This window comes from Podarcis filfolensis (genome assembly GCF_964270895.1).
Source record: "Podarcis filfolensis genome assembly, chromosome: 2".
Taxonomy (NCBI): domain Eukaryota; kingdom Metazoa; phylum Chordata; class Lepidosauria; order Squamata; family Lacertidae; genus Podarcis; species Podarcis filfolensis.
The window spans coordinates 29791943-29818499 of NC_139605.1; the positions used below are offsets into that span (position 1 = coordinate 29791943).

General features: G+C 44.9%; 2 long non-coding RNA genes across 4 annotated transcripts; one reads left to right on the forward strand and one right to left on the reverse strand.

Annotated features, from left to right (window-relative positions):
• Positions 1-1644: 1644 nt before the first annotated feature.
• On the forward strand, positions 1645-20574 carry LOC310757442. Its single transcript, XR_014545211.1, has 3 exons — positions 1645-1947; positions 16831-16965; positions 19028-20574. It is a non-coding gene; the product is annotated as an uncharacterized lncRNA (long non-coding RNA).
• Positions 20575-20661: 87 nt separating this feature from the next.
• On the reverse strand, positions 20662-24599 carry LOC310757405. 3 transcript variants are annotated; one of them, XR_014545165.1, is made up of 4 exons: positions 23108-24599; positions 22233-22314; positions 21123-21229; positions 20662-20936 (listed from the first exon to the last, which is right to left on the reverse strand). It is a non-coding gene; the product is annotated as an uncharacterized lncRNA (long non-coding RNA). The 3 variants fall into 3 exon arrangements; XR_014545164.1 differs by lacking the exon at positions 21123-21229; XR_014545166.1 differs by lacking the exon at positions 21123-21229 and having other exon boundaries at positions 22223-22314.
• Positions 24600-26557: the final 1958 nt, after the last annotated feature.

The window sequence follows — 26557 nt, forward strand, 5'->3', positions numbered from 1 at the left end:
GGGGTGCCACAGGGTTCTGTCTTGGGCCCGGTCTTATTCAACATTGGATGATGGACTCAAGGGCATCCTGATCAAATTTGCAGATGACACCAAACTGGGAGGGGTGGCTAACACCCCAGAGGACAGGATCACACTTCAAAACGACCTTGAGAGATTAGAGAACTGGGCCAAAACAAACAAGATGAATTTTAACAGGGAGAAATGTAAAGTATTGCACTTGGGCAAAAGAAATGAGAGGCACAAATACAAGATGGGTGACACCTGGCTTGAGAGCAGTACATGTGAAAAGGATCTAGGAGTCTTGGTTGACCACAAACTTGACATGAGCCAACAGTGTGACGCGGCAGCTAAAAAAGCCAATGCAATTCTGGGCTGCATCAATAGGAGTATAGCATCTAGATCAAGGGAAGTAATAGTGCCACTGTATTCTGCGCTGGTCAGACCTCACCTGGAGTACTGTGTCCAGTTCTGGGCACCACAGTTCAAGAAGGACACTGACAAACTGGAACGTGTCCAGAGGAGGGCAACCAAAATGGTCAAAGGCCTGGAAATGATGCCTTATGAGGAACGGCTAAGGGAGCTGGGCGTGTTTAGCCTGGAGAAGAGGAGGTTAAGGGGTGATATGATAGCCATGTTCAAATATATAAAAGGATGTCACATAGAGGCGGGAGAAAGGTTGTTTTCTGCTGCTCCAGAGAAGCGGACACGAAGCAATGGATCCAAACTACAAGAAAGAAGATTCCACCTAAACATTAGGAAGAACTTCCTGACAGTAAGAGCTGTTTGACAGTGAAATTTGCTGCCAAGGAGTGTGGTGGAGTCTCCTTCTTTGGAGGTCTTTAAGCAGAGGCTTGACAACCATATGTCAGGAGTGCTCTGATGGTGTTTCCTGCTTGGCAGGGGGTTGGACTCGATGGCCCTTGTGGTCTCTTCCAACTCTATGATTCTATGATTCTTGACAATCCTGCAGGTGAGGAAAGCCCCGTTGCACAAGCAGAAGCCTTTTCTGCCTGTGGAAAACAATCCAAAACATAAGACTTATTTTAGGGTTGCCGTATTTCAAAAAGTGAAAATACGGACACAAAAGTTGTTGAGCTCTCTCTCTCTCTCTCTCTCTCTCTCTCTCTCTCTCTCTCTCTCTCTCTCTCTCTCCAAAGTTGGTTTTTTGTGTGAGGGAGAGCTTTTTTTGCAAAATCTAAAAAGAAAAGTTCTTGAGCTATTTTTAGGGAACTTCATCAAAATCTGCACTGCTGACATGAGTTGCCATACATCTAATTTTTCCTGGATGTTCCATCCAGACACTGTTTCTGATGGTCTAATCCTGCTTATGTCCAGGAAATTCAGGGCGCATGGCAACCCTACTTCTTTTGTCCACCTATATACTGCCTTTTTCCCATAATGGAACTTGAGGCAGAATACATGGGATTCCCGGCTGGTTCGCTGTCAAGCCACTGACCAGACTCAAACCTACTTCGCTTCATCTCTTTTGCATATCTTAATCTAAATACAGGAACAGGGAAAGAAAAACCCTAAGTGGCAACTACTATCTAAAAATGTCTTGGGTGTGTGTGGAGTTATTACTATGGCACATTTACTTTAGGAACAAAGCACCACAGCAGGAGACATTTCGCTGCTTATCGCTTCGAGGGCCCATTCTGTTTGTGAAATGAGTACACAATGTAGCTCTTAGTGTTCCTCTTGACCTCTGAACTGTGGCCTTTTCACTTGACCTGCACTCTCGTAAATCCAAGTGGCAAACAAAGAGCCTGACTCTGGCTCCATCGCATCCGAGAAGACGGTGCTCGCTGTGAGTTCAACGGGGACAGGATCGGGCCTTGTGCGCAGGCCAGCTGGCAGAAAGCGCGTCTGAACAAAGCTGTTGCCAGAAGTGTTTTGTCAGCCACCAAGGAAGAAGTACAAAGAGTGCAAACACACGACAAAGCCTCTGTGAGTGACTTTAGCTGCATGCTTTTTAAATAATAACAATAATAAGCTTTTAGCTGCCTACGTGGCAAGCAGTGCTTTCAACTAACAAGGTGCCCAGGTGGATTTGACCAGAGGGCATTGCTTTTACTATTCTGCAAAAGTTGAAGGTATATTGTTGTACACCACTCCAATCTTCAAGTGGTGCAAGATCCCAGGGGTTTCAGACACTTTACCCAGGGTTCGTGTTTCCTTTGGAATTAGGAATAGTAGCAGAGACTGTGGTGTCTATGATATATGGTTTATTTGCATGTGCATACAACCTGAGCCTATGATGGAGGTGCTCACAGCATTAACACCCCAATAGGATATTGCTTCATCCATAGCCTTGGCTGCAAGCAAAAATCAGGCATGTCTTTCCATCACAGGCTTCAGCCTGTTTCTTCCTCCAGCTTCTAGCTTCCACACACACAACTCAGCTCTTTTCTAAATCCCCACCAACGAGTTGAGGGGCCCATACATTTGCCATCTGGCACACAACCACTTCCTTTGTTACCTTAACAACCCAAATTTAGAGGGCCATTATCAAGAAGCTCGTCCGGCTAGTCCAGCAACATGAAAATCCTTCCTTAGATTTTAACACTTTCTGGATCCAGGAATTACAGTAGGCTTATAGCTTCCCACTGTAGCACATAACAATATATAGTGTAGCAAAGAAGGGCATATTCATTCTTCCAGCTTTCCTTGGAAAATCATCCAAGCTGTTTGCTACATTCTTGCTATCTTTTATAATTTTCCATTGAATAATTACTCACATTGAGTAAATGTGGGATTCTATTTCCAATTATCTAGCTTTCTACAACTATCAATCAGCTGACTGCTGGACAGTAGAACAACAACAGCCCTGTTGTTTTTCAAGGTTCGATCTGAACGTTTACTGAATATTGGAAAGGATGTAGGCTTGGCTTGCTAGTGAGTTTATGTTTTCGCCACCATAAAGGTCAATCTTGCAATATTTCCAAGTGCAGTACGTAACAGGTAGTGTGTGATATGCCCTAAATGCTGCACAGACCATAGTAATCCTGACTGGGGAGGAACCATAGCTGAGTGATAAAGCAGCTGCTTTGCCTGCAAAAGGTCCCAATATCAATTCCTGGCATTCCCAGTTTAAAAGAGCAGATTGCAGCATGATGAACTTATATACCTTTGGATATAGATAGGAACCTGCAGGCATGGATCTTCCTCTCTCCTAGTGCAGACCTTAGAGTTGAGTGCTGCAACTCCTCAATTTTGACAGTGCATAACTGGCTACCCTGGTTGTGATCCTGAAAACAAATCCTGAGCTATGCATAAGGTCAGAGAGACTGTCTCTGTCTCTTGTCACCATCTGTGGCCTAGCCATTTTTTTGTGCCTGGCTCTGGTTGATATAGTTAAAGCTATGGTTTTCCCAGTAGTGATGTATGGAAGTGAAAGCTGGACCATAAAGAAGGCTGATCGCCGAAGAATTGATGCTTTTGAATTATGGTGCTGGAGGAAACTCTTGAGAGTCCCATGGACTGCAAGAAGAACAAACGTATCCATTCTGAAGGAAATCAGTCCTGAGTGCTCACTGGAAGGACAGATCCTGAAGCTGAGGCTCCAATACTTTGGCCACCTCACGAGAAGACTCCCTAGAAAAGACACTGATGTTGAGAAAGATTGAGGGCACAAGGAGAAGGGGACGACAGAGGACGAGATGGTTGGACAGTGTTCTCAAAGCTACCAGCATGAGTTTGACCAAACTGCGGGAGGCAATGGAAGACAGGAGTGCTTGGTGTGCTCTGGTCCATGGGGTCACGAAGAGTCGGTCACGACTATACGACTAAACAACAACAACAACAACTGGTTGATGGACCTTGAGGAGGGCCAGATCTGGGGGTGGAGGGAGGAGTGAGTCTGAGGGGATGTAACAGCTGGAGAGAGAAAGGTTTGCCCTTCCACTGGAGAAAATGGGAGAAACAAGCCACAAAGTTTTGGCTTCGTAGCATTAGATTCCTGGCATTACATTCAAACCACGGGTTGTGCTCTTTCGTTTCCTAACAAGCCATGTTTGCTAGCCAACAGAAGCCATGGTTTGTTGTTGCCTCTTCCTCTTCCTCTTCTTCATTAAATTTCTATACCACCCTTTGCCCGAAGATCACAGGGCAGTTTACCATACAAAAACACATGATTACATACCATAATCATGAACAACACCAATGACACCCCCTTGTTAGGGAACGAAAACCTGGTTAGATGTAACAGGAAGCCAAGGTTTCCTGGTTTGTTTTCCTAGCTCACACCAGTTGTGGAAGTGACAGCACACTCCTTGTTCCTGACAAAACATGGTAAACCTGAAAGTTTGGCTTATCATTACAAACAGACACGGCCAATGTAGACAGTACTGAGCTGGAAGGAATGGCAGTCTTGACTTGCTGCAAGGCAGTTTCCTATCTAACACCCCCCCCCAATCATTTACCACATCAAATCTGTCTGCAATTATGTATTCAAAGGGTGTTTTTAGAGACATGGAATAAACGTTTAATGAATCACAAAACTCAATGCTTTATGGGCTCGCTGCCGTTGTGCATTTCTCTGCATAAAATGCAACTTTATGCGCTATGTACTTTTCTTAGTCTTTACCCCCCACTCCAGAAAGTGGGATCCAAATTGTATCCTATTACAAATGCAATCACGCGAAGCCTTTTTATTAGTAATTCTATTTTCCCTTGAGCGAAGAGTAGAATGTGAATGAATTGTCAAAGATTGCTTTAAGTGCCTCTGATTGAGGAGATGATCTCCAAAGTGTAAGGAGACAGAAAAGAATAAAACTAACAGCTGCTATATTTAACATCAACTTGCCTCCGGTTCACACACGCTCGTTTGGGATGGCTGTTTTGCATTCGTCAATCCATTTCATGTGTCACGTTTTGAAATGTGTGTACAATGTCCATGCACAGGGCAGTCAGCACCCGGCCTCTTCCACAACTTCCTGAAATGTAGGGTTGCCAAAGGGCCAATAAAATAAAATTAATAGGCTTGCCTGTCCCTATAAAAGAAGTTGGAAGTGCAGCAATTAGCAGGCAAAGCTTGCTGTAGCTCAGTGCTAAACAGTAGCCCCTTTTGGACATTTTCCACGTGTAGAGGCTAAGCAATGGAGAAGGGAGAAGAAGAGTTTGGATTTGATATCCCGCCTTTCACTCCCCTTCAGGAGTCTCAAAGCGGCTAACATTCTCCTTTCCCTTCCTCCCCCACAACAAACACTCTGTGAGGTGAGTGGGGCTGAGAGACTTCAGAGAAGTGTGACTGGCCCAAGGTCACCCAGCAGCTGCATGTGGAGGATCGGAGACGCGAACCCGGTTCCCCAGATTACGAGACTACCGCTCTTAACCACTGCACCACACTGGCTCTCAACACCATGTACTGCCTGCAAATGGAAAGCTTGTGCACTCACATAGAGACTTCCATGGGAGAAGGATCCTTGATCAGGCAAGGGTAATAAGCAGCTGCCCACACACAGACTTTTCCTGTGCAGATTCGTGGACATCTAGGAGGTAGGGATGGGAAAGAAAATCGATTCAGTTCACATTCAAAGGTGAATGTACCAAATTTGCACTTTCTGAAACAATACGGGAACCCAAACACAGCCACCCTTTGCTATTTGCACTTGCAATTCTGTCATTGCAGCTCTCCATCCAGGTGATGTGTACAAAATGCATGCGTCCATACAAATGCACATATTAATGAAAATAATATGCAAAAAAGCATCATATTGGGGAAATTGCTTTGCAATGATGTGTACACCAGGCAAAATTGTGTGTACCTTAGGAGAAATTCCCAGATGAATTTCCCAGAGGATTTAAATATTAATAATAATCACAAACTGATGTGGAAAAGTGGAGAACTGAATTTAAGATTGGGAAAAATGAGAAAGTGAGAGAAACCAAAATTGATGCATTTGTCTATCCCACTTAGGAGGTGGGGCCAGTAGTGTGACCTGCTGCCCCTTCTGCACACACAGGGTCTACACGTGGAGAACAGCTGCATAGGGCTTGTGTCACCCGTTCCTTACTGCTGTTAAAGAGTCAGCTTCAGGTGCCAGCTCACAGGTTTGCAGCCTTGTTGTGGCATGGACCCATCTAAGGAAACCTATTTTCTAGCTTGATATGCAGGGTAATCTTAAGCCAAGACAGAATCAGAGATGAGCAGAGTGCAGATGAGGGATTGGCTGGCATGTCTCTGAGTGATTCAGCAAGGCCTTCTCAGATCCCAGTCATTTAACAATAGTAAGCATACAAAGCTTCTTCTTCTTCTCTAAATTGGGCTGCTAAAACAAAAGAGCTTGGCAAGAAACCAGGAATATGAGCTCCTTTCTGATTAGGGTGGCCATGTGTCCTACTTTATAGAAAAGAAGGCAGTCTTCTATTTTTTGAAGGACTGCCAGTCCCCTTTTGAAGGTGACCTCTATTTGAAGTCCTGTTTGAAGATAAGGAACCATAACAAGGGAGAGCAGGAGCCTTGAAGTTGTTCTCCAGGCGTTAGCAGCACCGGGTCAGCAGACTGAGCCAATGCACAAGTCACCCCAGTAAGCAAGGTGTATTGTGTTTATTGTACTGTATTTAAATTATAGTAATCATTTTTAATTTTTTTTAAAGGGATGCGGATGGCGCTGTGGTCTAAACCACTGAGCCTCTTGGGCTTGCCGATCGGAAGGTCGGTGGTTCAAATCCCCGTGACAGGGTGAGCTCCCATGGCTCGGTCCCTGCTCCTGCCAACCTAGCAGTTCAAAAGCACAGCAAAAAGTGCAAGTAGATAAATAGGTACCGCTCGGCAGGAAGTTAAACGGCGTTTCCATGCGCTGCTCTGGTTTCAGTGTTCCGTTGTGCCAGAAGCGGCTTAGTCATGCTGGCCACATGACGCGGAAAAACTCTCTGCGGACAAACGTCGGCTCCCTCGGCCTGTAAAGCGAGTTGAGTGGTGCAACCCCAGAGTCGTTCACAACTGGTCCTTTACCTTTACCTTTTTAAAAATCATTTTAAAATTTGCTTGTCTGTATATAAATTGCCATTTGAGAATGGTTAGATAGATAGATAGATAGATAGATAGATAGACTCTTTATTGTCATTACACACGTGCAACATTGCACAAGTGCAACGAAATTGGATGCCATCCCTTAAAAACAACAAAAGCAAAACAACAACAACAACCCACAAACCACATTCCAGCCACACCCACACCCACACCCATCAATCTCCCAAGTCACACTATCGAGTTACAGCATTCAAAAGGGCCACAGCTCTCGGGTAGAAACTGTTTTTCAGTCTATTTGTCCTTGACTTGATGTTTCTATATCTCCTGCCAGACGGCAGTAGTGCAAACAGACTGTATCCCGGGTGAGATGAATCCTGCAGGATGTTGTTTGCTTTCCTAAGACAACGGGAACCGTACAATTCTTCCAAGGATGGGAGAGGTTGACCAATAATCCTTTGTGCTGTGGTTATGACCTTCTGGAGCACCTTCCTCTCCCTAGCTGTACAACTGGAGAACCAAGCACAAATACAGTATGTAAGAATGCTCTCTATGGAGCCTCGGTAGAAGGACACCAGCAGTCTCTCACTCAGATTGTTCTTCTTTAAAAGTCTGAGGAAATAAATTCTCTGCTGGGCCTTCTTCACCAGAGCAGTGGTATTTGCGCTCCAAGTCATGCCCTGATCGATAGTTACTCCCAAAAACCTGAATTCCGCCACCCTCTCCACCCGTTCCCCATTGATATGCAAGGGCTGAATGTCCGCCTTTTTTTTCCTGTAATCCACCACTAATTCCTTGGTCTTAGCCGTATTAAGAGCCAGATTGTTCTCTCCACACCAAACACAGAGCCGCTCCACCTCGTCCCGATAGGCGGACTCATCCCCTCCTGAAATGAGCCCTACCACCGTAGTGTCATCAGCAAACTTGATGATTTTGTTGCTGGAATAGATGGCTGTACAGTCATACGTATAGAGAGCATAGAGCAGGGGACTCAACACACAACCCTGTGGTGAGCCGGTGTTAAGGCTAAGGGCTGTGGACATATGTGACCCTACTCTAACCCTCTGAGAACGTTCTGACAAAAAATCCAAAACCCAGAGACAGGTGGAGTTGGAGAGTCCAATCGCCTCTAGCTTGGACACCAGTCTATGGGGGAGAATAGTGTTAAAAGCTGAGCTAAAATCCACAAACAGCAGTTGATGTCATCTTTTCGTTTTGGTGATGCAAATCCTTTTTTTTCGCAGTGCTTAACTGGCCACCATAGTTCTGGTGTTGAAAATCTGAGCTGAGCATAAGCTCAGAGGCATACTGCCTCTTAATTTTAAATGTATTTTCTGCGCACGCACAAATCCTGCAGTCATTATTCTGTACCCAGCATTTGTTGATGGACCTGGGACAGAGTTTTGGAGCCTGTGGCAGGATGGTGTCCTGGGCCCCCTCTTACCTTGCCAACTGGATTGGCAACCACAGTTATGGCCACTATCTTGATATCCACCAAATGTAAAACATTCCATGTAATACACTAAAGCATTTTTTTAAAATAAAAAAACTTAGTTCAAAAGCACTTTCTAGAACCTCAAAGCAAATTACAGTGGTGTGGCACAGGCATCCTCCTGGACACCTCAACCAGAAGGACCAGCTCTGAGAAGGACCCCCTTGGCCCTTTCTTAGCAAATAATGTATAAAACAAAAGTAGGACAGGGGGAGGAGGGAAAAACAAAGCAACATCCCAAGCAATCCCAATGCAATCTGTTACCTGAGTTATTAACACTGAGGACATTTGTCTAAGCATATTAATTAAACATCAGGGACCTTAATTTAATGAAGCGTCGAGCAGAATGTGTCAGACCCTGTAGAACCTCTTCCCAACTGGGGTTTCCCCTGCCTCAGAGGGAAACCTCTCTTGGCCTTGCTCATTTCCACACACCCCCCCCCCCCACAAATTACATACACATATAGCAGACGAGGGTTGGAATTCATATCTGAATGATACAACAAAGTGTTGGTCAGGAGGGGCCACTAGGGGCGCATCGGAAGATGGCTGACAATAACATCTCTCCGACCCACACGAGGTAATTAGGAGGCTGTGATGGGAGTAAATAGCCTCCCTACCCCCCCAAGGTTGTGGGGGGCTGCCCTTGCCTGCTGTGCCCTATACCACCCCTGAATTTGTGGGGATGGGGGCACTAGGAAGAATCCCCTCCTGTGGATCTCGGCACTCCTGGACGCTGTCTCTGATCCACGCCTCTAGCTGCAAGAACTTGAAAAGAAACAATTAGGAGGAAGCGAATGCACATATTTCAAGGAAGGAGGGGGAGTAAAGACTGCTAACTGAAGAGATCTCTGATAAACAAGACGGGTTGGAGGAACAAGATTAAATCATGAGAAGATACGCCAAGGCTCGGTATGGCAACGGGACTGGATGGGGGAGGGGGGGAAACTTTCCTTTTTTCCCTCTATGTGATTAACCAAAAATCCCCCCCCCCCAGTCAGAAATGTCGTTTTAATGACTTAAGCAGTGGATTTATGACTGTGTGGAGATAAATTTTCTAACCAAAGCATGTTTTAAGAAGACCGTGGAAAGCATAAGAGCTTTGGAATGACGCAGTTAAAAATACCGTCGCCATGTTGGCAAGTTCTGTCGGAGGACTTAAGTCTGGGAGGAGAGGAGAAATAGAGCTGTTTTTATATTGTGGGTGAGACTCCTCAGAGGGACTTAAGAGCGACAGTTTTGCAAGATTAATGATGGAAAGAGCAATGTTATTTATGAATGCGATGATATATGGAAACCATCTCGATATGAGGATTGGACAAACGGAAAAATTCACACAGGATTATAATTATAATTGGTGTTTATCTGCTTAAGGAGATTATCAGAAGAGATCATAAAGAAAAAAAGAAAAAAATATACGAACAAGATGAGATGTGGATACAGCAAGATAAGACTGGATAGAATTATGAATTTTATTTGGACTGATTTGGATATCAACGCAGTAGCAAGAAGATGATCGGAATCCCCCTTCGGAACTTGAAATATGGGTCCCCTCAACAAAAATTTAAAATTCGGCTTTGTAATTCAGAATTTATGTGATGTGATTTGATTTGATTTGATTTGATTGGTCGGTTAATAACAATTATTTAAAAAAACACACACACAAAGTGTTGGTCAGGGTAGGAAACACATCTGAATTCTGCTTCAGGCAGCAAATGGTCTTGGGCTGCCGCTATACAGAAAAAGATGTTTTAGAAGGCTGCCTGGGTGGCAAGAAGAAAGAGCCGGAAGACTCTGAAGACCCAGCCCCAATTCAGTCCGCTGCTGCAAGTGAAGGGAATCTTATTGCCACATTCCCACACATCAGCATATGCAACCCAGACGTCTTGCCCAGGAATTTTTTTTTACTGGTGTGAAGCTTCACTCCATCTCGTAACACCCTGTCTTGACTTACATCAAAGCTCCAAACCAGGAGGGTACAAACAGCGCACCCAAAGTTGCTTTAAATAAAAATAAAAATAAATACAAATAAACAATACAGACATTTGAGAGACAGAAACAAACGATGGCTTGCCTGTTTGGCATCATATGGTTCACAACTTAAGAAGAAGAAAAATGACGCAGAGAGGAGAAATGGTTATTGCAGAGAGATAGAAACAATGCTACGAATAATACGACCATGATTCCATGGAACCACAACGGGGGGTTCAGTAATAAGCCCTGGAATGAATTAAATCCAGAAACAAACAAAAATTTAACCCTAACCCTAACCCTGCCAGCCACAAGTTTGTCTTTTGACATAGGTCACGGATGGTCACCATGTAGCTGCACAGACCATAGGTTTGGCTTTACCCCGGAAACCCATAAAGAATGAGTGCAGATATTACAATGGGTAAGACTTCCTCAAACCCAGTATCGAGGGAAAAGGTCAAGTTAGTCGAGCGGCGACAAGCAGAACTGTCGTCGGTGAAGATGGACAGCAAACAAAGCTGTGGATCTCAAGAGGCCACTGTGCCCAATTTATCTGTGGTTTCCTGCAAAACTTGCCTGGGACCCTGGAGAACTACAGTCAGTCCAAGTAGGCAGTCCTGGGCTACAAGGGCTAGTGAGCTGACTCAGTATAAGGGAGCTCCATATGTTTATAAGTAGCATGTATGGAGCTCCCATCTCCATTAAGAACATTTAATACTTAGGGGAAAGTAGTTGCAGCATCTCACAGGTGGCAAGTACAGGGACTCATAGAAACATAATTTTTTTTTGTTAGCCGCAAGACCCCTGTGGAGTTCAAAGCTTGTGAATCCGTTTTAAAAGTTGGGGTGGCCTGGGAAAAACTTTATGGGGTGTGTGTGTTTGGGTGTGTGTAGGAGAGTGGGAGGAGGGAAGAATTAGAGCACACATGTGTTGCCTAAACCTAGCATTTTAGAAATTGGTCATCATCATAACCCCCTCTACAGTGGTACCTCAGGTTACAGACGCTTCAGGTTACAGACTCCGCTAACCCAGAAATAGCACCTCGGGTTAAGAACTTTGCTTCAGGATAAGGACAGAAATCATGCTGTGGCGGCAGCGGGAAGTCCCATTAGCTAAAGTGGTAAACGCCGTTTACCTTCCTGCCAGAGCAGTACCTATTTATCTACTTGCACTTTGATGTGCTTTTGAACTGCCAGGTTGGCAGGAGCAGGGACCGGTAGCAATGGGAGCTCACTCTATCGCAGGGATTCGAACCGCCGACCTTCTGATCAGCAAGTCCTAGGCTCTGTGGTTTAACCCACAGCGCCACCCGCATCTCTAAACAGAACTTTACTAAGAGGTTAATTACAACTACAGCAGCAGCAGCAATTCACATTAACAACAACAATTCATATTAACAACAATTCACATTAACAGATCCAAAATCACCACTATTTCACCATTGCATGCACAAACATGCACTTAGTTCAGTATGTGGGTCTCCTGATACCTTATGGTTGTTCCTTTCTGTCTTCCCCCATGTCACAAACCAGCCAAAGTGAAGCAATTCATACCCAGAGCACATGATTCAATACCCAAAACACTTACCCTCTAGATACAGTGAAGAGGGGGCTGCAAAGACTTTCGCATTTGTTGCAGCATTATTTATTGGCAACTCACTCTGGACTCAGCCATGGAAAGACTCTTAGAAGTTCACAGATTTAGCATTTAAATTGAGCGTGGCCTTCTCCAGAGGAATCATTTAAAAGATTAAGTAGGAGCAAGGCTTTGGGATGTGATTATTTACAGTTAGTCTATAGCCAAATTAAGGGACTACGGGGTTTTAGTGCCACTCTCAAAGTACTCACAACCACCCCAAAAGGCCCTCATGTAAGGCCCATCAAAGTAAATGGATTTTGGCACAAGAGAACAGATTGAGAATCAAGCTCTGTACCCTGCTGTAAATTACAAAGTGGATTCTTTTCCAGTGTAAATTGATACCAGGGATTTCAGCAACATTATGCCAGTTTGTCCTTGCTGAGGAAATAGGCCGTAATAAGCCTGTACTTATTGTTGCAGTTGTCTTTCATCGCAATTACTATCCTAAATCAGAGGTGCCCTTGATCATAGGACACATATTACAGCAGTTTGCCAGATATAAACATTTAACATCTATACTGAGCCACTGGGAGTGGTCATTAGGAGATCTGAGATGAGCTGTCTGCAGTATGGTGCTGACACCCACCTCTGTTTCTCAGTAACATCTAAATCAGGAGAGGCTACACATGACCTGAACCAGTGCCTGGATGCAATGAGGAGCTGGAGCAAAGTAAAGAAACTGAGACCAAACCCTGATTAAGATGGAGACTCTGTGGGTAAATGATTCCCAGGTCCAGTAAACAATGGTTTACTAAAAGGCTAGATACAAATATAAAAAGTTCCACCACTATATTAAGAAACCTCTATCTCGTTTTTGTCTTGGCAGCACCTTTTGTGGTAAAGGGATAGTTTAGGGTTGCCATATTTCAAAAAGTTGTTGAGCTTTGGGGGTGAGGGCAAAGTTGTTGAGCTATTGAAGTTTGTAAGCTATTTTAAAGGAAAGACTTCAATTCCGACATGGGTTGCCATATGTCTGGGTTTCCCCACACATTTTGCCAATTTTTGGAAATCCACCCCCCCCCCACCGACGCCATTTTCTACAGATCTAGTCGAGTTTATCTGGAATTCTGACCACCATGTTGTTCACATCTATTTGCATCAAAGCCCAGAATGTGCTTTTGCTTTTAAATGAAACAGATTTCAAAGCTGCACCCAATACACACCCCAAGTATAACTAGAGGAAGCAACTAGAGGAACATTCTAGGGAGAAGGAAAGTCCCATTCATTCTGAGCCATCTATACCACAGAAATCCAGCAAGGTGGACTGCACAGTCCACTTTAACCTGACTGCAAGTCCTGTGTGGAGTCACCTCTTAGGCCAGTTTTCCCCAACCCTCCAGGTGTTTAGGACTACAACGTCCATCTACCCCAGAGAGGTTGAGCTGGCTGTGGCTTATGAGAGTTGTAATCCAAAACATCTACGGATAGACCATTGAGGACACAGAGCCCTGAAATAACAGCACACAATCAGTTAAGTTAGAGCTGTCTTGCTATGCCTCTGTTTATAAAGTAGCCTCAGAGATCAGGATCTGTTTTCTGTCCACTGCCACCTTCCACGGTTCTAATTGTAGCTGCCATTTCTAGGTCCATGCTCTCAAGATGAATCTGGTCACCTGAGTATCCCCTGCTTTTACTCAGTATCTTGCAGGTACTAAGTTTAGTTTAGTTCTTGCCGGAGAACTAAAAAGTCCTCTGAAATTTTCTGTAGAGTGAATTAGCTGCCATTTATACTCAGAACCTAGGGCTTGCCGATCAGAAGGTCAGCGGTTTGAATCCCCACGACGGGGTGAGCTCCTGTTGCTCGGTCCCTGCTCCTGCCAACCTAGCAGTTCGAAAGCACCTCAAAGTGCAAGTAGATAAATAGGTACCACTCCGGCGGGAAGGTAAACGGCGTTTCCATGCGCTGCTCTGGTTTGCCAGAAGTGGCTTAGTCATGCTGGCCCATGACCCGGAAGCTGTACACCGGCTCCCTCGGCCAATAAAGCGAGATGAGCGCCGCAACCCCAGAGTCAGGCACAACTGGACCTAATGGTTAGGGGTCCCTTTACCTTTACCTTTATACTTCTGGTGCTCTTTAGGTGGTCTCATCTCCCCACAGAAGGTAACCTTTCTTTTCCAGCAGGCATTTCAAGTCAGCTGTATTATGTTTCTCTTCCTTTCTTTGTCAGTGGTTTCTTTTTATTATTGTTTTAGACGCCACATTATTTGATCGCTGGGTTGTTTCATTGATTGCTCTGCAAACCACTTTGTGGTGGCCTTACATGGTGAAAAGCGGCCTGTCAATATCAGAAATAAAAATACGGGGGACCCGGGTGCCCTCAGCAGGCCCCGGCTGCAGATGGAGATGCTCTACTGCCGCCAACTTCTCTGCTGTCAGGCAGTGAAGCTCCAGCCAGTGCTCATATGTTCTTTGCTGCTCTTTCTCTCACATTCTCCCCTTGTGTTTTTCTCTGTGTAACAGTCGGCACAGGGAGATCCTTTCAGAGATCTGAAGTGCAGACAGCGTGGGTTGCTGCCTGCCTCCTTCCACATTCTCACGTGCGCCCACAGCTCTGGCTCTCTGCCACCTGGCAAAGGAGCATTTTGCTTCCTCGTTACTCAGCTTTTGCCCGCAAGGTTTCTCCCAGCCTTCTGCACAGATAGGGCCACCCTCCCGTCATGCTCTTACACCAAGCAGCTCAGCTGTGCTCCATCCTGAAAGGTTGAGATCCTTCTCTCTGCGTTTGCTTTCAAGTTCTTTCCTTTCTGTGTTCAGCAGCATGTGCTTCCAACATACTGGATGCCATGTTACTTGTTCTAACTTTCAGAAATAATGTTTTAAAACTGTGTTTATGTTTGTATCCTATGAAACCTCCCTGCTGAAGAGAATCTGGATGTACAGTGGTACCTCAGGTTAAGTACTTAATTCGTTCCGGAGGTCCATACTTAACCTGAAACTGTTCTTAACCTGAAGCACCACTTTAGTTAATGGGGCCTCCTGCTGCTGCCGCACCGCCGGAGCACGATTTCTGTTCTCATCTTGAAGCAAAGTTCTTAACCTGATGCACAATTTCTGGGTTAGCGGAGTCTGTAACCTGAAGCGTATGTAACCCGAGGTACCACTGTACTCCGCAGGCATCAAATTTGGAGCAGGATGTTATACCACGGTTAGGGCAAGGGCTTCTAACGTGGAACAAGATTTTCTCTCCTCTCTCTGTGATCTCCCTCCCAAATCTGTTCTGGAAAGTTGGGGGAGGACGCCCAAAACAGATTTTTTTTATGGAGATGAGGAAGTCCTGTAGCACAGGCAGAAGTCCATGTACTAATGGGGCACTTCTGTTGGATATAACCTTGACTGCGAACTGCATCCCTGTCTTCTTTAACAACGAACAGTGCACTCATTTCATGCTGTTTTCTCTGGTATCTCTTACAATCTACTCCACTTGGACCAAGTGGATTGTGCAAAACTTTCAGATCTTATTGCCCTCCCCAAAGTCACAAACCTGTTCACTTGAGTAGGCTTGATTGCCTACTTTTTACACAAGGTTATATGGATTCTGAATTTTATACACACACACACACACACACACACACACCAACTCCCCTGGGATTTCCCACATCATAAACTAACTGTCATCCTAAGCTGGCTAGTTTTCTTTCCAAGTAGGGGCTTGGTTTTAATGTATAGATAGGCGAGTCTCAGCATTAAACTAACAGCAGGGTTTGCCCATCACACATGCACTTGCTAGGAAATGGAAGCAGGCGGTAGCAGATATGGAAGTATCAAGTCAATGACAAATATGACCTAAGCTCCAAGGTCCCTGTACCCATGCGGGGATGTCCTTATGTGGATAAAATCCAGGGCTTTTCTTCAACTAGAACTTGCAAGCACCTCTCAGGTGGGTGCCAATATCATTCTAAGAGAATGAGAGAGATGTTCGTGGCGAGTTCCAGACCTTTTTCTAGATAAATTGCACAGCTTAAATTGCACATGTATATTTCAGGGAAATATGGAAAGCAAGCTCTACAGAAACTCAGAGTGGAAAGTAGGGGAAATGTCATAAAATCGCTTCGAAGAATATCCCAGCAGCTTCTGCCCCCCCCCAACAAAAGCTGTCAACATTCTACACTTTTGACTATATTGAAAGGAATGTGCCAAATGAGACAGGATAAGTATGGAGAAAGTTGGAGAAATTGGATCCTTTGTGACTGGCTGAAGCATTTTATCCCGGGGATAGATCATGGCTCAGAGCATATGCTTGCGATGGCAGGAATCCAGATGCCTATGGGAAGCCTGTGAGCAGGGCCAGAGCGCAACAGCACTTGCACCTCTTGTGGTTACCAGCCCCTGATATTCAGAAGTATACTGCCTCCAGCTCTGGAGGTTTCACCATAGCCAACATGGTTAGTGGCCTTCTCCTCCACAAATTTGCCTAATCCTCTTTTAAAGCTGTCCAGGTTGGTGGCTCCTGCAGGAGCGAGTTCCATAGTTCAATCATGAAGGTAGGTTAGCTTGAAAGTCAGGAACTTTCCCAAGGGCAAGTGAGCTTTGTGGCCGAGGCGAGATGTGAATTTGAGTTCCTTGCATCTTCAGAGCCCTACCCATTGTGGCACCCTAGCTCTTACGCAAACAGAGCAGGATTGATCTACGCTGGGAACATAACTTTCCTGAGGTTGCTGTTGTCTTCCAGGGTTGGCTAAACAATTGTGTGCGGTGCCAAGCATCATTGGTAGGGTCCTTTCCAATGGCTCAGATTTATCCTGGTGTCGTTTTGTGCAGGTTGCTAAAGTCACTCTGCTGTGGATTGGCCACCATCACCCTTGCATTGTAGGAGTAACACCTCCAGGTTCAGAAGGGCAAAGAGGGAAGCAAATTCAGCACCAGCATCTCCCTGCATACCTCTGAAGCATGCAGGTAAACTTGAATTTTTGCATGAGGGTTCCCCCTTCCCCGCTTATTAACATGCAGCAAAACAAAGCTGTCTGCATCTTCCCCACAAGAGCTGCCTAAAAAAGAAGAAGAAGAATTGCACGAGGCCGAGGCTGGATTTACAAGCATTGTAGTTATAGCAACAGGCGCTTGAGTTTATGCAAGAGAGCTCTGTGAGACAGTTACACAACCGCCAGCTTCACATGAAGAAAAGGGAATGCGCTGGAGAAAGTATACGACCAGGAAGGTGACAGAAAACTCTGGCAAAGGGCAAGGCAAAGATTGCTGCTGGCAGGGAAGAAATTCTTTTGAGATGGCCTGCCCTCCTTTCATTGGTCTCTGCAATAATTTCCCTGATTTTATTGTGTGTGTGGTTTTTGTTTTGTTTTGCTTTAGCGCAAGCGTCTAGCTTTTTTCTCTCTCCAGGCTCAAACTTTCATGTCTCTCCTTCCCCACACCTATCCAAGCTCATTCATGCCCCTGAGTAGTGAAATAATCACTGCAGGGAAACAATGCAACCTTCCTACCTGTGCGCTTGCGACTGAAAGCATCCTGCAAGTGTGTAACGCACACTCGTTTGGCAAGGCAAGTTGGCGTCCTTAAATTACACAGTGCTGACTTTCTCTTACTCACCGCAGGCAGTTGGGCTAAAGAGCAATTCTCCCTGACTGCAACTCAGAGTCCCCGCTAGAAAATCAATAGTCATTTGGCAGCCTCCTGGCAGTGAACCAGCCATATTGCAAAGTCTCCGGAGAAGCAGCTTTTAGTTCCACGTGGCAAAATCAAAAAAGCACATTAACAAAAAAACACCTCAAGACCCGAAGAGTCCTCAGCCAATTCTGGTCCTGCTCTCTGGTCCGATTTGCTCTTTTCCCCCCTGGGTTCTTGTAAGACAACCCAGTCACATGTTGGTGTTGGGCAGGCTGAGAAATTATTCCAAGTTAATTTCCTGCAGTTTATCGGGGTACAGTGGTACCTCAGGTTAAGAACTTAATTCGTTCCAGAGGTCCGTTCTTAACCTGAAACTGTTCTTAACCTGAAATACCACTTTAGCTAATGGGGCCTCCGGCTGCCGCCGCACGATTTCTGTTCTCATCCTGTAGCAAAGTTCTTAACCCGAGGTACTATTTCTGGGTTAGCGGAGTCTGTAACCTGAAGTGTCTGTAACCCGAGGTACCACTGTATTTTTATTTATTTATACTGTGTTTTTAGAATTGTATATTCTGTTGGTGTAACCTGCCTTAAGGCGAAGGGAAGATAAGAAATCTTATAAATAAATAAAGTAGACCTGAAAAAATTATGACCCACCCAAGCCAAATGCAGCTCATGAACCACAGGCTTAATAAATAAATGCCATATTTTTACTGCTTGCCTGGAATTCTCAAAACTTGGGGTACTGTTAATCAGCTAAGAAGGGCAAAATGTGTCGCTGGTGGTAAATTGCGCAGCCCTGACAGCTAATACTATTCCCCTGAGAATAGGACAATTGAAATTAATGCATGGCAGATCAGAAGGTAGATCAGGATCTAGCAAGAGATCAGCGAGGGTTTCCAAAGCCCCACTTATCAACAACAGCAACAACAAAATTCCCCCCACCTAAATCAGGCTACTGAGATGTGGAAGGCCAACCAGGAGTGAACTTTTCTGTGAAACAACTGCAAGCTCAGTTCAGTCCTTTTTCTGGATGAGAGTATGCTCAGGGGCTTCCTATTCTTTTGTTTAAACTTTGTGTCTAAGGACTCAGCTAGATTGGTAAAGAAAAGGCATTTTATATGTGTTGTAGATGCGATTTTTTAAAATAACACTGTGACACCAGAAGGCGCTGTGGAGTCACATCTTTGCCTATCGGATTTCCCTGTATAAGTTTACAACGCGTTTAAATGAATTGCTTCTTCGATGTGTCTAGATCCAGCCTAACTATAGCTGTTTTATACCTCACTCTGGTTGGTGGAGCTTGGGGTTCTAGTAAAAAAGAAAGAAGATCCCTCAAGCCTGAAGTCTGCCCATTCCTGATATATGGCACGTCCTTTGTTCTTCTTTTTTTTAGGCTTAGAAAAGAGTGCCAAAGAACGAGCGCCAATGTCAACACCAGAGGATCATCCTATTGCCTGCAATGAGTAATACCTTCTTGGTGCTAAATTGTTAAGCCCAGATTCATAGCTGATGTTAATAACAACTTCTTCCTTGGAAAAATGCCGTATTGAAAGACAATTTCCTGTGTTGCTAATGGATTTGGAGTTCTTTAAATTCCCTTACGGTTCAAGTCGCACGCTTAAAAACAGTACGGAAATACTTACTTTTCCACACTACCCAGTAGAATGCATGACCAACACAAAGTTTGCATCCCTAAAGCAGCTCTGTGCACACTTACAAGCAAATCTCAAATGGTTGTGGCAGCGGCAGCAGCAGCAGCAGCAGGGAGACCGGCACAACTTTCCCCCCAGGGTGTTGCTTGTGATAAGGGGGAATATTAAGACCTCTAATCTGTTTCCAATGTGGAGGTTACAGGGGGCCATTTGGGAAGGAAACCCTGCCAGGAAATGTATGGAGTCTCATTATCTTTTATCTTACTCATGCAGAAAGTTTGCAGAAATCGGCTGCTCAGCCACAAAGGAGCTTTCCCAAAGAATTATGCAGGCCGTGTGTGCATGCTTATCAGGGACTACAAGAGCAACTCTCCATCAGCCAGCTGTGGGGCCTTGCAGAGATAAAGCTATCCCTCTGCCCGGCGCTGACTTTGCGGATAAATCATCCTGTCCCCTCTGCGCCATTACGCCTAACCTCTGCTTGGCCCTCTCCAATTGTTAGACAATTTCGCTGCAAGAGCCAAAACAAATGAGCAAAGCATCTGCGCCTTTCTCAAGTTTCTCCAGCCATTACTGCAAGCAAAAAAAAAAGTGGAGGGGGGAGAGAAAAAGCAGCTGCTTAGCTTTGAAGAGCAAGGTAGCCCCATTATAAATGGGCCTATGCAGCTTTTAATGCGAGGCAATCCTACACCTGCACACACAGAGAGAGCCAAGGCAGGTGGGAAGGAAACATGAGACGAGCCTGGGAAGGAAAAGTGTGGGGTTCAGGTCTCCCGGATCCCAAGCAAGGTTCTTTTTCAAGGCGCAGAGCATACTCATAATATATCATGATTATCGCAACCTTCAGAGACCAATTCATCAGCAAGGAATGCATATGCATTATTTCCGCGATAACACACATACAAAGTTGCCGACTCTTGAAATAAGGTTTTTCAAAGCCTGGGTCCTTGGGGAGCATAGATTAGTAGTTCCAGGAATTGGGGGCAGGGGTGTCAGGAGGCGAGGAAAGCTCTGCTCATCTAAGGCAGCCTTTCCTAACCTGGTTTTCCCCAGATGTTTTTGGATTACAGATGCCATCCTCCCTGATCATTAACTCCGCGGGCAGGGACGGATGCGAGTCCAAAATATCTGGCACTTGCTAAGCTACAAAAAACTAATCCAAGGCTGTTGTATTTTTTTAATTCCACTTTCCTCCAAAAAAAGCTCCTGTTGACTACATTGTTCTTCCCACCTGTGAGTTTGGAGTAGGCTGAGAAAGAGAGACTGGGGTCTCATCCACAGTTCTGCTTTCCCCACCTAGAAAGCATGGAGGATCCATGGGACTCCTTTCCCATGGAAAACCCGTTCTTTAGTGCTCAATCAGAGCAAACGTCAATCTGGAGAAAACCTGAACTGCCATTTACTCAAACTGAGAGCTACAATACAGACCTCATGGGCTGGAGGTTTCCCACTCCCATCTTAAAACTGAAGACACTGCTTGTGTTCCTCTTGCATGCTTCCAGAAGCATCTGGTTGGCCGCTGTGAGGACAGGAGGCTGGACTAGACGGGCCATTGGCCAGATTCAGCAGGCTCTTCTTATGTTCTTATGAGGCTGAAAGCAAGGTCCTCCTCTGGGAAGCTGTTTTCCGGTTCCAGCTCTAGGGTGGTCCCTGAAAAAAAAAGGTGGTGGAACATGACACATGGCTGGGAAATGGTAAAATTTTAGGGGTACATCTCTTTAGCTACTCTGGTGTTCACACCTGAAAGTTATGCCAACTTAAGCCCTGTTTTTCAGATCATAGCATCATATTGAAATATTATTACATACTTGGCTAGGTATACACCTTCATTGTTACCTTAAAGCATAGGTGGCTGACCTGCAGCCTCAGCCAGCATGGCCAATTGCCGAGGATGATGGGAGATTTAGTCCAACAACACCTGGAGGGCCACAAGTAAATTACCCCTGCCATAAAGAGATGACAATAGTGGTGAAGGAGAGCAGCCACAAATACAGTTTATACTGCTGGTGATTCACATCAACAACATGGATCCTGTGGCTCACCTTCCAGATGTTGTTGGACTCCTACACCCATCAGCCCCAGTCAGCATGGCCGTTGGTTAAGGGTGATGGGTGCTGTAGTCCAACAACATCCAGAGTGCCGCAGGTTCACTATCTCTAAACAGCACATTGCTCTACCAAGTGGTGGGGAGAATGGTACCATTCTCAAATTTCTGATCAGGTGTGGAAGTGGCACAAACGTAGCCTCATGTCAGGGAACTGTCATCGGAAGAACCGGTGGTGCAAGGGCTCCCAGAGGTTGAGAGAGACTTATCAGCGGAGGAGGGAACCAGCAGGGGGAGAGAAAGAGCTCCAAGGGAAAGTGAGTCGGAAGGATGGCTCAGAGACAATTCCAGCGAGAACAGCGGGGAGGTTTCAGGACCTCCTATAGGGACACCCACTCCTCGCCGGAAACTGTCACGCAGAGAGTCCAGAAGACGTGTTTCCGTTAAGGAGCTTTTATGCTGAAAGAAATTCCGTAAACGCCCACTGTCGGATTCTGCCAGCGACTGACGGAGCCATGCTTATGGACCTCCGTTACAGACAGTGGTTTGTGGACTTAGCCAAACACTGAGGGACTAGGAACTTTACGCACAAGCAGCTCAACATCCCATCATACCTCACTAATTGCCAGGATCATAGAATTGTATCGTTGGAAGGGGTTTTGAGGATCATCTAGTCCAACACCCTGCAATGCAGAAATATGCAGCTGTCCCATACGGGGATCAAACCTGTAACCTTGGCAATATCAGCACCACGCTCTAACCAACTGAGCTATCCAGGCTCTTGGTTATGGCTATTATGGATGAATGATCTGCCTAACAGCTGCCTCTGCATGTGCACTGTGGGAAGTTGTCACTTGCTGAAATAATAATAATAATAATAATAATAATATACCGTCCTATACCCGCAGGTCTCAGGGCGGTTCACAGAAATTGTTGTCTGCATTGTGTTCCAATCTTCTTAGCCATCCAGGTGAATTTTCCTGGCTTCCCAGAACAAAACACAGAAAAATATGTTCCAGTCAATAATTTAGCGTACCTAGGCAGCAACATAATTATGTTAGCACAGCGCTGTAGGCCTCTGTCTGGTAGCACAAGATGCTATGAGTTTCTTAACACGGGCTGTATTTAAACACATTGGATCAATTTGAATCAATTTGACATGTACACACTTCAGGGCCTGGCTAGTTTCAAATCAATTAAAGTCCTTATGACTTTATGATTAGAACCCCAAGGTTATAAAACATTAATGTAAAACTCACAGTTTAAAGTGGAAATCCCAGAGTTATGCTTCACCAAAAAAAAAATCAAAAAAAAAATCACAGGAATCATTATATAAGCTCTGCTGAACAAACAAGGTAAGGGCCATTAGACTGTAAATTGTGTAGAGTTGGATGTAGGCTTTTTTTTTTTTTAATAAGGAGAGGCTATAATTAGGGTTTGCTGGACAGTTAAATGAAAATGAGGAAGTGCAGTTAACTAGCAGCCTTCAGCCGAAAGGCAGAAAGGGGAACAGAAGCTCCAAATCAGAATGTTAACAATGGGGTCGTTTGTACAAATAAACAGAGACATTCTTGTTGGTTTTTACTAGAAAAGTATAATAGATTTGGGGTCACAGCACAGAAATAGTCCTCATATCACAACCATCTTGCTTTCTTGAGTCCAAGTTGTGGTGCTGGGTGAGGTGTTGGGTTTGGACCAGGAAAACCTGGGCTCGTATCCTAGCTCAGCCATGAAGTTCATTACACACACACAGACACACCACAATTTTTAATTTAACCTTATAGGACTGTCCTGAGGCTACCTTGGAGACATACCCTCCAAGGCATACAATCCAAAGCGGGTGAAATCATAATTATAGATAGCTTGCAGGCAACATCTAGTCAATCTACCCAGTGTTCCATGTGATCAGAACGATGGCAAGCATGGCCAATGGCCAAGGATGATGGGGCCTGTAGTTCAACAACATCTGGAAGGCCGAAGGTTCATTACTCTTGCCCTAGAGAGTATGGGAGGTTCACATGTCACTTGGTTTGTTCATGCCACCAGGATCTCTTTTTTCAGCTGGCAGCTTTCGGGAGTGGATCGGCTCCCTGCTTTTGCTACTCTGGACTTCATTATGCCTGTTGACCTAGGGAAGGGGAGAAATTCAGTTTTGCATCTTAATGAGAAACAAACTAATTCACACTTCTTTCCAATAAGTGAACCGAAACACCTGCCCTTCAGAACGTCACTCATCCAGATTTTATGAAACAATTCTCCAACCAAAAAATCCATATACAGTGGTACCTCAGGTTAAGTACTTAATTTGTTCCGGAGGTCCGTTCTTAACCTGAAGCACCACTTTAGCTTATGGGGCCTCCTGCTGCTGCCACACCGCCGGAGCCCGATTTCTGTTCTTATCCTGAAGCAAAGTTCTTAACCTGAAGCACTATTTCTGGGTTAACGGAGTGTGTAACCTGAAGCGTATGTAATCTGAAGAGTATGTAACCCGAGGTACCACTGTATTAGGAAGAAAGTGTGCGTAAAAATGAATATGTTAGTGAAAATGACATACAAACATGCATTGTAATAGGGGGAATTGCGAGCAAGCATGTGCCCATTACTCAAGACTGCATAAAATAATAGTTTATTGGGGAAAATTTCTGACCAATTTTCATGAGGATTTCTTTGAATCGCAAATTGCTGCAGAAATGTGGAGAGCTGCATTAAAGATTGGAAAAGTGAGAAACTGAGAGAACCAAAATTGAAAGATACAGTAAGTCCATCTCTATATTGACCTACAGGCTTTGGATGACACTTGGACCTACTTTGTTGGGTGGGTGCGTGGGTGTTAGAGAATAGGCTTGTACACTGAACACAGGGCACAAATTGTCTCTGGACATGTACCTGCAAGTGTTTGTGTGCATACTTCTTGATTTTTACAGCTCAACTATTTGCAAACCAACAGGTACACAGGCCGTACACACATTGAACTTTACACGTGAACCACGCTCACGTAATCCGTTTTGTTCCAGTTGTGAGCCTATGAATGGAGAGTATTCGTGTGAAATTCACGAAATGGGCAAATCACAGCTAGGGATGCAACCTTTTTCAACCTGCCACTATAGCTGAAACCTGCTGTGCAGACATTAGCAGGTGATAATGCTTCCTTCCATGCTAGGAAAAGTTTAACCCACTATGCTGAACAGGACACTGCAGGCCAGACGTGTTTTTCTGATAAGCCAGCAACCCAAATCACAACCAGACTGCATTTAAACAGTGGTATTACAGTGGTACCTCAGGTTACAGATGCTTCAGGTTACAGACGCTTCAGGTTACAGACTCCGCTAATCTAGAAATAGTACCTCAGGTTAAGAACTTTGCTTCAGGATGAGAACAGAAATCGTGCTCCGGTGGCACAGCAGCAGCGGGAGGCCCCATTAGCTAAAGTGGTGCTTCAGGTTAAGAACAGTTTCAGGTTAAGAACGGACCTCCGGAACGAATTAAGTTCTTAACCCTGTATATTTGTATCCTGCTGAAGCTTGGGGCAAGAAAGTGGGATTACACACACACACACACACACACACACAGCAGAATAGAAATTAATAATAATAATAATAATAATAATAATAATAATAATAATAATAATACTTCCCTTGCCTCTTGCCTGTTACTCTCCCTCAGATAAGTGGCAAACCGCAATACTGTCCTTCACTGTATTTCCACTTTGCTGCTCCAAAGTACCGAGACAGTAAATCTTTAGAAGTGCTTCTGGAGAGACAGGGCCAAGAGTTATGCTCACGCACCTCTAAATGATTACAGTTCAATGTCTTCCTGGGATATGGTGAGTGGCAGAAGGGGAGGTTATTTGGTCAGCGCAGGTACAAGGGGGGTCATTAGTGTGCGAGAGCATGGCAGATAAATGGGTCAATTTGGATTTGCTACTCAGCCTGACAAGATGGAATTGCTGGTCTTATACTGCTGCGGATAATTAGCTCTCGCGACTGCCTTTTAGAGCATTGACAGGCTATAGTTCCTCTGTTAGATGGTGACGGGTGTTTTTGTTTTAGACAGAAATTCTCCTTTTACGGATGGCCCCCTTTAACTCCATTAGCAGTCTGGTTACTATACCTATTTAGGTCCGTCCCCCACTTTAACAAAACCAAAGGAAAGCTACCTTCTCTTTTAGGTACATGGAGCTATTCATTTGGGAGTCTATACGATTCTATACGTGTCCACTCAGAAATAAGTCGCACTGAGTTCAAAGGATCTTACTCTCAGACGAAGGGCTTGTCCACACTTCTCCTTGTTCCGCTCCTTTCCCTCAGGAAATCCCGCTGTTTACCAGAACAAATGTTCATGTGTTTCTCTGCGGATTGATGTGTGTTCCAATTCAGCGGTACCTCACCCCAGTCTACCTTGACCTCCTGAGCTGCCTCTGGCATCCCCTGAGGTCTATACAGAGGCACAACATTTGAATATTGAATATGGGAGGGGTGGCCAAGCAGCACCATCAAGATATGGTTGAGCCCCAGCTCCCATCAGCCGCCCTCAACTAACATGGTCAGGGATTATGGGCACTAGTTTTCTTTTGCAGCAGCGAAAAGAAAAATCTATCAGACCCGTGCCTACAAATCACAGGACAAATGGAAGAAAACACAGGAAAAACAAAAGGTGTTTGTGAGCCTTCTCTCTCTGTTGCCTTATACAGTGGTACCTCAGGTTAAGTACTTAATTCGTTCCGGAGGTCTGTTCTTAACCTGAAACTGTTCTTAACCTGAAGCACCACTTTAGCTAATGGGGTCTCCTGCTGCCACTGTGCCGCCAGAGCACGATTTCTGTTCTCATCCTGAAGCAAAGTTCTTAACCCGGGGTACTATTTCTGGGTTAGCGGAGTCTGTAACCTGAAGCGTATGTAACCTGAGGTACCACTGTACTGTACCTATTAAATGCACCAGAAAGCAGTTGGCAAAATGGGGCTGGGATATTAAGAATAAAACAGCAGCAGGTTTAGCTCAAATGAACATTGTGTTGGTTTGTTTTCAAATGGGGAAATCGTGACTTTTTATTTTGAAAAAAGTTTGCAGGCAGTTGTGGGGAGAAGGTAGAAACTCACCACCCCCAGCTGCAGCCGAAAAATACTCCTTTTTTTGTTTGTTTGTTAAAAATGCAACCCTTTTAGAGAAGTTAGTTGCAGAACAGATGGGCATATGTCTAAGAAGATTTAGCTGTTTCAAGGATCAACTCA